The 11,738-nt window shown below is 50.2% G+C and overlaps 1 non-coding gene across 1 annotated transcript; it reads left to right on the top strand.

Annotated features, from left to right (window-relative positions):
- The first annotated feature begins 11,453 nt into the window (after positions 1-11,453).
- TRNAP-GGG (transfer RNA proline (anticodon GGG)) lies at positions 11,454-11,522 on the top strand. The gene has a single exon. It is a non-coding gene; the product is annotated as a tRNA-Pro (tRNA).
- The last annotated feature ends 216 nt before the right edge of the window (positions 11,523-11,738 follow it).

The raw sequence follows: 11,738 nt of genomic DNA, 5'->3' as shown, positions 1-11,738 counted from the left end.
TCAGCAGTGGAATCGGCTGCCTAGGGAGGTGGTGAGCACCCCCACACTGGCAGTCTTCAAGCAGCGTTTGGACGAACACTTGTCAGGGATGCTCCAGGCCGATCCTGCATTGAGCAGGGGGTTGGACTAGAGGCCTGCATGGCCCCTTCCAACTCTATGATTTTATCTGCCACTGGGTGGGGTGGGTGGGGGAGAAACACAATTCCAACTGGGGAAGCAGTGAAAGAGGGGGGGGGATCAACTCTTCCTTCCCCAGCATCATGGCCCCAATCCATCTCTCTTCCCCATCCCTGGCTGCCTTTGCAGCTGAATTGCACGGATCCTCAAAGTCATACATGGCCCCATATAAACAGCTCTCCTTGCTCATTCCACCCCTTTCTCACCAGCCAAGATGGCCTTAGTCCAAGCATTGGTGGGGGGGGGACCCTTCTCTGTGCCTCCTGTACAACAATCACACATCTTCCACTTGGAATGCTTAAAGGTACGGGTACATCAGGCATCGCACAACATGAAACACACACCAAAGGAGAACAGATGTGAACGGAAGTGTCCCCTCTTTTCTGCTGCACTACAGAGGCCCAAGTACATGCTCCCCTCCACTGGCACATGCCCACTACCCATCTCAAGCCGTGCCAGCTGTTCTCCAGAACCCAGTTGGGTGCCAAACCCAGGTTGATCGATCACTGCAGAGAAGAGAAGAAACTACAGAGGAGGAGGTTTGACACAGAACCCAGAGGAAAGAAAGGCCAACAAGTGACAGCACGGAGAACACGCCAGCCCTTTGGAGAAGGAAATTCCCACAGGCTTTGAGCCAAGAACAACTCCAAGGCAACAGGGCATGCTAAGGGAGACAAGAGAGGAAATGGCAAAGGGATTTCTTGCTTCTCTTGGTCAACAGACCTGATTTTTATTTTTTATTTTATTTATTTAAAATATATTTATTGGCTGCTCTTCCAAAAATCGAACCTCCATGTTCAGAGGCAGTATGCCTCCTAATGCCAATTGCCCTGGGGCAACAACAGTAGGAAGTTTTGGACTCCGTGTCCCTATTGGTAAGCCTTCTGGCCACAGTGGGAACCAGCACGCTGGACTATGGACCATCCGTTTTATCCAGCAGGACTCTTCCGATATTGTTAGCCATGAATGTTAGAAACAGAACCTCCATGTTCAGAGGCAGCATACCATTTGGAAAGCAGGCTCTCAGGGCAACACCAAGGGGAGGCTTTGGCCACAAATATCACTGACGTCAACACCAAAAGAGAAAAATCCTTCACAGCCCTTTGGGGCCCTCAACAGAGACCAATTCCATGAACACACATGAAGCTGACTTATACTGAATCAGACCCTTGATCCATCAAGGGCAATACGTCTACTCAGACTGGCGGCTGCTCTCCAGGGTCTCAGGCTGAGGTCTTGCACATGACCTTCTGCCTGGTCCTTTTCCCTGGAGATGCTGGGGATTGAACCTGGGACCTTCCGCAGGCCAAGCAGATGCTCTACCGCTGAGCCACAGCTTCTCCCCAATTGCAGACCTCCAGAGCCACCACAAAGAAGGCTCCTACTAAGCCCTGCAATCCTAAACTGATGCAAAGGTAGGGCAACCACACCCAGCAAGAAGTTCCACAGTTTGGAATAAAAAACATCAGACCAAAAATCTGGCAAACGCAGGAAAGTTTCCACCTGCGTTCTCAAAGTCAAGCAATTTAGCTATCTAGGCTTCAAAAGGAAGGGAATTCCATTATGTTGGGGCAGTTACAGAAAAGTCCCTGCTCCGCTGGATGCCTGTCTGGGGTCCTTGACACTTCTTAAGGAGTGGGAAGGCACGTTTGGGCACAGATGCCCCCTTGGCTTTGGAACTGGAGTGGGGAGGGACGAGTGTGAGGAACATCACTGCAGCAATACCTCAACTTGGCTTTTTAATCTTAACATGTCCAGAGGCATGAGCCTAAAAACTCCTGGCTCTTCACCTATGGCTCACGTGAATGAGCTGGTCCTCAGATTCATGCCCCACCCTACTTACAGTTGGTTGCTTTCACTCTGTTTTATTGAAACTGTCTCTTTCTATTGTATTTTTATTGTATTTACCAATGTTATGTGCTGCTTTCGGTCCCTTGAGGGAGAAAATAAATATCCTAAGTAGATAGGTAGTTCTGCCAAACTGCTCCGAATCTCACCAGCTCTTAGGGGAAGGATGATGTCAACTTGTGAATTAACCTTGGCACAATTTCAGGCTTTAAACCCTGACAGGGCCGGGACAAGGTCAAAAGGAACCCTGGTAAACGTGCACATTTTCAGTGAAACCCTGTAAAATGTCAAAAAAGCCTAGGGGCAAAATATTTGAAATGTTGAAATCCTGGGCTTTTAAAGACACACCGTCATCTCTCTGCTCCTTAGATTTCTGGCACGGGACAAACATGAAACATCCAACGCCACCAGACATTGCCCCATCAACAGACCAGTTATCCTATAAAGTCATAGAATCATAGAGTTGGAAGGGACCACCAGGGTCATCTAGTCCAACCCCCTGCACAATGCAGGAAATTCACAACTACCTCTCCCCCCCACATCCCCAGTGACCCCTACTCCATGCCCAGAAGATGGCCAAGTTGCCCTCCCTCTTTGCTGACAGATAGCCATCTAGCCTCTGCTTAAAAACCTCCAGGGAAAGAGAGCTCACCACCTCCCGAGGAAGCCTGTTCCACTGAGGAACCGCTCGAACTGTTATAAAATTCTTCCTAATGTCTAGACGGAAACTCTTTTGATTTAATTTCAACCCGTTAGTTCTGGTCCAACCTTCTGGGGCAACAGAAAACAACTCGGCACCATCCTCTATATGACCGCCCTTCAAGTACTTCAAGATGGTTATCATATCCCCTCTTGGTCTTCTCCACTGCCAACAACAAATACCGATATTCACTATCATTCAATGTCAAATAAGACTTCAAAGATCTGGTATTCGTTCAGCAAAGAATCATCTTCAAAATGTCTCATAAAGAAAGTTTCTGGGAACAAACCCATCTCAACTCTGATTAGGAAGAAGTACCTTTCTTGCACGGGTGCACATGAACACACATAAAGCTGCCTCATACTGAATCAGACCATTGGTCCGTCAGAGTCAGTATTGTTGACTCAGACTGGCAGCTGCTCTCCAGAGTGTCATGGAGTCTTTCATACCACCTACTGTTAACGATAGGACATTTTTGAAGATATTGATTCATAGGGTCGCCATGAGTCGGAAGCGACTTGACAGCACTTGATCCTTTTAACTGCAGATGCCGGGGATTGAAACTTTCACATGCCAAGCAGATGCTCTACCAGTGAGTCATGGCCCCTCCCCTGGAGCACACAGGAATGTACTATGTTTGGCCACCAGTGTGGGATTTTGCTTCCCTATAACTCCATCACGCCCTGACCTGGATGGACCAGGCTAGCCTGATCTCGTCAGATCTCAGAAGCTAAGCAGGGTCGGCCCTGGTTAGTATTTGGATGGGAGACCACCAAGGAAGACCATTGTTGTTGTGCAGAGGAAGGCACTGGCAAACCATCTCTGTTAGTCTCTTGCCATGAAAACTCCATAAGGGGTTGCCATAAGTCGGCTGTGACTTGGCGGCACTTTACACACACACACACACACACACACACAACTCCATCACACTCCAGGGGATCTGCACCTACTTTTTTTTAAAGAGATATGCCTCCAGCCCTCATGATCACAGGGGGGAAAAAGTTTAAAGAGGAGAAAGGTGATATCTGCTACTAAAGAGTTTATTAATAATAAAACCTAGCTTCATATACATTGGGGAGGTATAAATTTTTAACAACCCTGCAATAAAGGTCATTCCTATTATCCCTATATTACAAATGGGGGGGTGAGCCTGAAAAAGTGACTATTTTGCCCTGGATGGCCCAGGCTAGCCCGATCATGGAAGCTAAGCAGGGTCAGCCTGGTTAGTACTTGGATGGGAGACCAACCGGGAAGCCCCGGGTTGCTACGCAAAGGCAGGCAATGGCAAATCACACCTGAACATCTCTTGCCTTGAAAACCCTACCAGGTGGCCATAACTTGACAGCACTTTCCACCACCAGGGCTCCATAAAAACTACATGGCAGATGCGAGATTCAATGCAGATTTGGATAGTTCAGTCTCACTAGCCCACCACTTGAGCCTAGATGGCGATTTGGAGGGGGAAGCTAGTATTGCTTGTGGGGAGGAGGCTGGTGAACCTCTTTGCTGCTTGTCTGGACCTCACTGCAATTCCTGGCACTCAGATACCTCCCTTTCAATTCCCCTCTCTGCAACTTCTCTATTGCCCCATCCTGCAACAGTGGGTAGAGTTTGACACGAACACAGCAGGACCTGTTTGTCACAGCTACCTTCCTGGTTTAAGTCTTGCCTCCACCCCAGGACAGCAGCATCCTCAACATGGCGGGAGGAGGAGGAGGAGAAGAGTTGGTTTTTATATGCCGACTTTCTCTACTACTTAAGGAAGAATCAACCCGGCTTACAATCACTTCCCCTTCCCCTCCCCACAACAGACACCCTTGTGAGGTAGGTGGGGCTGAGAGTGTGTGACTGGCCCAAGGTCACCCATCTGGCTTCGTGTGGAGGAGTGGGGAAACAAATCCAGTTCACCAGATTAGCCTCTGCCGCTCATACAGAGGAGAGAGGAATCAAACCCACTTCTCCAGAAGTCCACCGCTCCAAACCACCGCTCTTAACCACTACACCACGCTGGCTCTCCATCTAGTGCTAGTGGCCTACCTCACAGGGATTTCCCACTGTATCGGAGAAGCTGTTTATTACGCAGACATTGCTATATAGTAACACTGCCAAATTACAGGTTCTTTTATGACTTCTTTTGTACGCCATATGTAATAATAATAATAATAAACTTTAATTTGTATCCTGCCCTCCTCCGGCAACGCAGGGATAAGGGCAGATAACATCACAGTTCATACATTTCATACATTAAAAAAATACAGTCCATGTTTACAACATTGTTAACTGAAATTAATAAATCAAATCAAAGACATAGACTAAATATATAATTTTAGAGGGTTTGGTTCCTATAACCTGAATCTGTGGGATAAAAAAAATGATTCAAGAAGGAGAGTTGTCAAACCTAATAGTAAGAAGAAGAAGAAGAAGAGTTGGTTTTTACAGTGAGGGGGAAAAGTATTTGATCCCCTGCTGAATTTGCCCGTTTGCCCTCTGACGAAGAAATGACCAGTCCATAATTTTAATGGTAGGTCTATTGTAGCTGTGAGAGACCGAATAACAACAGGAAAACCCCCAGAAACCCAGAAGACAAAAGTCAGAGATTGATGTGCATTATAATGAGTGAAATAAGTATTTGATCCCTTTGCAAAATATGACTTAGTACTTGGTGGCAAAACCCTTGTTGGCAATTACAGAGGTCAGACGTTTCTTGTAGGTGGCCACCAGGTTTGCACACATCTCAGAAGGTATTTTGTCCCACTCCTCTTTGCAGATCCTCTCCAAGTCAGTGAGATTTCGAGGCTGATGTGTAGCTACTCGAACCTTCAGCTCCCTCCACAGATTTTCGATGGGATTAAGGTCTGGAGACTGGCTAGGCCACTCCAGGACCTTAATGTGCTTCTTCTTGAGCCACTCCTTTGTTGCCTTGGCCGTGTGTTTTGGGTCATTGTCATGCTGGAATACCCATCCTCGACCCATTTTCAATGCCCTGGCTGAGGGAAGGAGGTGCTCACCCAAGATTTGATGATACATGGTCCCGTCCATCGTCCCTTAGATGCGGTGAAGGTGTCCTGTCCCCTTAGCAGAAAAAACACCCCCAAAGCATAATATGTCCCCCTCCATGTTTGATGGTGGGGATGGTGTTCTTGGGGTCGTAGGCAGCATTCCTCCTCCTCCAAACATGGCGAGTTGAGTTGATGCCAAAGAGCTCGATTTTGGTCTCATCTGACCACAACACTTTCACCCAGTTCTCCTCTGGGTCATTCAAATGTGCATTGGCAAACTGCAGACGGGCCTGTACATGTGCTGTCTTGAGCAAGGGGACCTTGTGGGCTCTGCAAGATCTCAGTCCTTCACGGCGTAGTGTGTTACCAACTGTTTTCATGGTGACTATGGTCCCGGCTGCCCTGAGATCATTGACAAGTTCCCACCGTGTAGTTTTGGGCTGCTTCATCACCGTTCTCATGATCATTGCAACTCCACGAGATGAGATCTTGCATGGAGCCCCAGACCGAGGGAGGTTGACGGTTAGGGTTAGGGTTGTCACCTTCTCACCAAGCTGCTTGGCAATAGTCTTGTAGCCCAGTCCAGCCTTGTGCAGGTCTACAATCTTGTCCCTGACATCCTTGGACAGCTCTTTGGTCTTGGTCATGGTGGCTAGTTTGGAATCTGATGGATTGATTGCTTCTGTCGACAGCAGAACCCTAACCCTAACCCTAACCCTAATCTGGCTGGTTGATAGGGGATCAAATACTTATTTCACTCATTATAATGCACATCAATCTCTGACTTTTGTCTTCTGGGTTTCTGGGGGTTTTCCTGTTGTTATTCTGTCTCTCACAGCTACAATAAACCTACCATTAAAATTATGGACTGGTCATTTCTTCGTCAGAGGGCAAACGGGCAAATTTAGCAGGGGATCAAATACTTCTTTCCCTCACTGTATATGCTGACTTGCTCTACCATTTAAGGAAGAATCAAACCGGCTTACAATCTCCTCCCCTCCCACTCCCCACAACAGACACCCTGTGAGGTAGGGGGGGGTTAAAGAGCTCTAAGAGAGTTGTGACTAGCCCAAGGTCACCCAGCAGGCTGCATGTGTAGGAGTGGGGAAACAAAATCCAGTTCACCAGATTAGAGTCCGCCGCTCATGAGGAGGAGTGGGGAATCAAACCCGGTTCTCCAGATCACGGCTCCAAACCACCACACCACGCTGGCTCTTAAGCACCACACACACACACCACACACAAACAGCACATTGCTGATAATTCACAGTGGGTAGCCGTGTTAGTCTGTCTGCAGTAGTAGAAAAGAGCAAGAGTCCAGTAGCACCTTAAAGACTAACACAAATATTTTCTGGCAGAGTAGGAGCTTTCGGGAGCCACTACTAAAACAGCACATTGGAAAACTTAAACCACAATACAATTTTATAAATCATCTCAGTGATCCTTGGAATTAGGAAGCTGCCCTATACCTAGTTTGCTCACTGGCCTGTCTAGTTCACCCAGTGTCGTCTCCTCGGGCTGGCCACAGCTGCCGACTGCCCCAGGAAGAGAAAGGCCAGCTTGCCAATGGGAAGCTGCAGCTAGACAGGCTTGGCTGAGCAGGGTTTGGCCCGAGAACAGCCTGGCTCACCCTCCGAGCAACGAACAGTCACTAGTTCTGCATTCAGCTTTTCCTCACTGCCCCAAGGAATCAGGTTGGAGGGAAACAAACACTCGAGAGCCAGCGTGGTGTAGTGGTTAACAGCGGTGGTTAGGAGCGGTGGACTCTAATCTGGAGAACCGGGTTTGATTCCCCACTCCTCCACATGAGTGGCGGAGGCGAATCTGGTGAACTGGGTTGGTTTCCCCATTCCTACACAGAAAGCCAGCTGGGTGACCCTGGGCTAGTCACAGCTCTGTTAGAGCTCTCTCAGCCCCACCTACCTCACAGGGGGTCTGTTGTGGTGAGGGGAAGGGAAGGTGCTTGTAAGCCGGTTTGATTCTTCCTTAAGTGGTAGAGAAAGTCGGCATAAAAAACCCAACTCTTCTTCTTTGACGCTGGCCAGAGAAAGAGGCCGGGGGCTGCTGCACCTTGCAGCTCTCAGGATCCATCAAATCGCCCGGCTTCCATGGGAACAGAAAGGTCTCAATATTGTACCAGGTTCTCAAAGATCTGAAAAGCTTCCCTGCCTGGTTGACGGAAAGCCATGTTTACAGGGACAGGATTGGGCTATCCAGTGACCCTGTGGCCAAGGAAGAAGGCAGGCCTGCCCCACAACCCCAGCTCAGCCAACTTTGGGTTTGGTTTGTGTTTAATTCTGGAGGGGAATTAACAACCCCAGTTATAATTCAGCCAGTGCAGAAGAGAACCCCAAAGTGCGCCTGCCAGCGAAAATTTCTCTTCTTGAATACACCCAAGGGAGGAAACAAATCTCCAATGGTCGATAAAAGCAAACTGGTAGAGCTGCTGTTCAGCTATGACAAGATCTCTTGTATTTTCAGATGACGGGTCTTAGAACATTACATTCCTAAAGCAAAAGGCACAGAGGTTTAAGGCTGCCTGCAAAAAAGGCATCCACCCCAGCTTGGAAATCACAGAGTCAAACAATTACATTTCCAGATTTCCATTCTTGTTCTGGTCCAGGTGCAACTGAAATGGTTCCAGTTTGGATCGGGTTCAAGTCAATAAAGGTTTACTAAGAATTCAACTGGGAAGGAAGGCAGTATTGGTATAGCCCGATCTTGTCAGATCTCAGAAGGTAAGCAGGGTCAGTACTTGAGAAGGGAGACCACCAAAGAAGGATCTGCAGAGGAAGGCAATGGCAAACCATCTCTGCTTCTCACTTGCCTGGAAAGCCCCTTGCTGGGGTCGCCAAAAGTCACCTGCGACTTGATGGCACTATACACACACAGAGAGAGACACACAAGAGTTCAACTGCCCTGACCGAGATGGCCCAGGCTGGCCAGATCTCGTCTCAGAAGCTAAGCAGCATCAGCCCTGGTTAGTACTTGGGTGGGAGATGTCCAAGGAAGTCCAGAGTCACAAAACAAAGGAAGGCAGCGGCAAACCACCTCTGTTCAACTCTTGCCTTGAAAACCTTGTGGGGTCACCGTAAGTCAGCTGCAACTTGACGGCCCTTTCCACCACCACCAACAGCTCAACTACCTTTTGGCACTGGTGCAGTTCTGGAGCAAAGGAATGGGTCTAATTTGCTCAGACTTCCTACTGTGGCTCAGTGGCAGAGCATCTGATTGTCATGCTGGTTCCCGGGTTCAATCCCCAGCATCTCCAGTTAAAAGGACGAGGCAAGCAGGTGATGGGAAAGACCTGTGCATGAGACCCTGGAGAGCCTCTGCCAGTCTGAGTAGACAATACTGACTGATGGACCGAGGGTCTGATTCAGTATAAGGCAGCTTCATGTGTTCATACCATCACCCACGAAGCCCTGCCAAGGATGACCAAAATAAAAAGGACTTCGCGCCCCTGGACACTGCACCCTAACCGCATGTTGTTGTTTAAAGATGGGCACCGTTCAGTTAAAGCGGACTGCACCGAGACCCTTTAAGAGCCGCAAGCCTGCGTCACACCACCTGCATCTTGTCTCCGCGTGAGGACTGAATCCCCAAACATATGAGAAAATCCAACCACGCACACACAAGCTTCATGTTGCAAGCTCGTGAATCACGTGGTGGAAGACCAGAAGTGGACTGCTTTAGATTCTTTGAAGCCACACCTTTAATCTGAATTTGGGGTGTGTGTGTGGGGGGGGAGAGCCGTTTCTGGCCCAGATCAGCAGAAACCGAGAATGGGCTGGTCTTCCTGCTGAAAATTTCCTCCCAAACACTTGTGGCTACACACTGGGCATTTCTGCCCCGGCTCTCCTAGTTATAGGAATTCGATTTTACCAACCGTCGCTACCACAGTGAGGAGAAGCCCCCCGTTCCAATCTTGCGGCTGCTGTTGGTAGCATCTGGCAAGCCCCAATCTCTCCCCTCTGTAACACAGGGATGGGAGCATCAACCCACCCCGCGGGGCCACCAAAGCATCCCTGAAGCACATTTCTGAAGCCCAGTCAAGAAGCAAGTTCCCAAAATTTGTGGGCTCGCAATTAAATCCTGGGGGTGCTTCCTGAGGTTGCCCCCCCCTCCAATCAACCCAACCCTCTGCCACAAGGGCTGCTTTGCCCCCATGTTCCATGCCAAAGGAAATACAAATGGGATTCTTGGGGGGGGGCCTCACAGGAAAGACTGAAATCTCAGAGAAGATGCTAGTAGACGGAGCTGGGGGGGGGGGAGACAGCCTGTTGTGCAGGACCCCAGAACTGCCGCCAGTACGGTTAACCACTTCTTGCTTCGCCAGAGGTCCCCAGGGCCAACCCATAGTGTGTGTGTGTGGGGGGGGGAAGAGGCATCAGGAGTAAACGGTGCTGGGCCCTAGAGGAAAATTAACCCCTTTCCATGCCAGAGCAAAGTACAGGGATAAGAGGAGGGGAAAGAGAGCAGCATTTTAGGCGGGAGCAAAGCCCAATTTGGGGAGAGGGAATTCTCTCCCTGAGTGGACAATCCCCCCCCCCCCCATCGCTGCCACCACACGTTCCCCCTGGCACTGCCTGTTGTCTTGGCGACACGGGCGAAGGCAGCTTTGCAGAGAGCCCGGCTAGGTTTATATAACCTGCTCCATACTTCGCAAGCAGAGATCTGTTGAGGATCCCTCTCTCCCTTTGGAGGGCTTGTGCCAGCCAAAAGAAAAACCGGGTTGGGGGGGGCAGCACTTTACACCCCGACAACAGGGAGAGATCTGCTGAGCAGAACGAGCCTCGGTGCCAACCACTTCCCCAGCCTGGCAGGCTGAACCGTCCCCCCTACCAGCGGATGCCTGCCGCCTTCCACCAGGCAGGTAGGGAAAAGGGAGCTCTGCTCCTCCTCCGTCTCCCCCCCCCCAAAAAAAAGATCCCGGAAAAGCACGTACTGCTATAGAGGGTGTCGATCCAGGAGAGGCGAGGCAGGCCGCGCTGGCTAAGGGGCTCCATCCTTCCGAGTGGCAGCCGTCAAACCTTCCGAGAGAAGATCATCTCAAAACAAAGGCGGAACGGAGAGGCTGGGGGGATGGAGGGGAGAAGGGGGGGGAAGGAGAGCGGTGGGAAAGAAGGCAATTTGGAACCTGGAAAATAGCAGCTGGAAAGTACAGGTGGGGGAAGGATTTGGGGAGGGGGGGAGGAGGAAGAGCAGAGATGCCGGAGATCCAGAGGGAGGTGGGAAGAGGCAGCTGTATCTCCGAGATGCTCGCATCCAAGGCGTCGGCGTCAGGGGTGGCGCTGGAGCCGCTCACCAGCCTGCCAGTGGCAAAGAGGCAACTTACTTCCAAAGGGAGCGCCTGCTGGGAAGGGCTCTACCGCGGCCCACCAATGGCGAGCGCACAGCCTCGCCGCCACCCCCGCCCACGTGTGGGGGAACAGCCTTGGCCCCCTGCGGCAGATGTCTGGGGAAGGGGGAGGCAGACGGTGACTGGGCGCATCCTCCCTCCCCACACAGCTGTGTCTTGGCCAGTAAGGAAGGGGGGGGAGCTCCCAGATGCCACCTTCGCCCAACACGTGGCTCAAAGTAATACACCGGGAGGGCAGAGAGAAATGTGGCTTTCTTCATTGACTGCAGGCAGCACTGTGTAAAACTGGAGCTCCCAAATCCCCCTTTTTGTCCGAATAACAGAAGGGCTGAAAACTGGGTTATTGTTGGGTTATTTATGGGGAAGGGCTGTGGCTCAGTGGCACAGCATCTGCTTGGGATGCAGGAGGTCCCAGGTTCAATCCCTGGCATCTACAGTTAAACAGACTAGGCTAGTAGGTGATGTGAAAGACCTCCGCCTGAGACCCTGGAGAGCCGCTGCCAGTCTGAGTAGACAATACTGACTGATGGACCAAGGGTCTGATTCAGTATAAGGCAGCTTCATATGTTCATGTGTTCATGTGAGGGGAGAATGTTGTAAGCCTTAAAGGTAGTGTTTGGGTCAGGGACTAGGCTATAATCAGATATGGCCC

This window comes from Euleptes europaea, chromosome 19, assembly GCF_029931775.1.
Source record: "Euleptes europaea isolate rEulEur1 chromosome 19, rEulEur1.hap1, whole genome shotgun sequence".
NCBI lineage: Eukaryota > Metazoa > Chordata > Lepidosauria > Squamata > Sphaerodactylidae > Euleptes > Euleptes europaea.
This window is presented reverse-complemented; position numbering and strand designations above follow the sequence as displayed.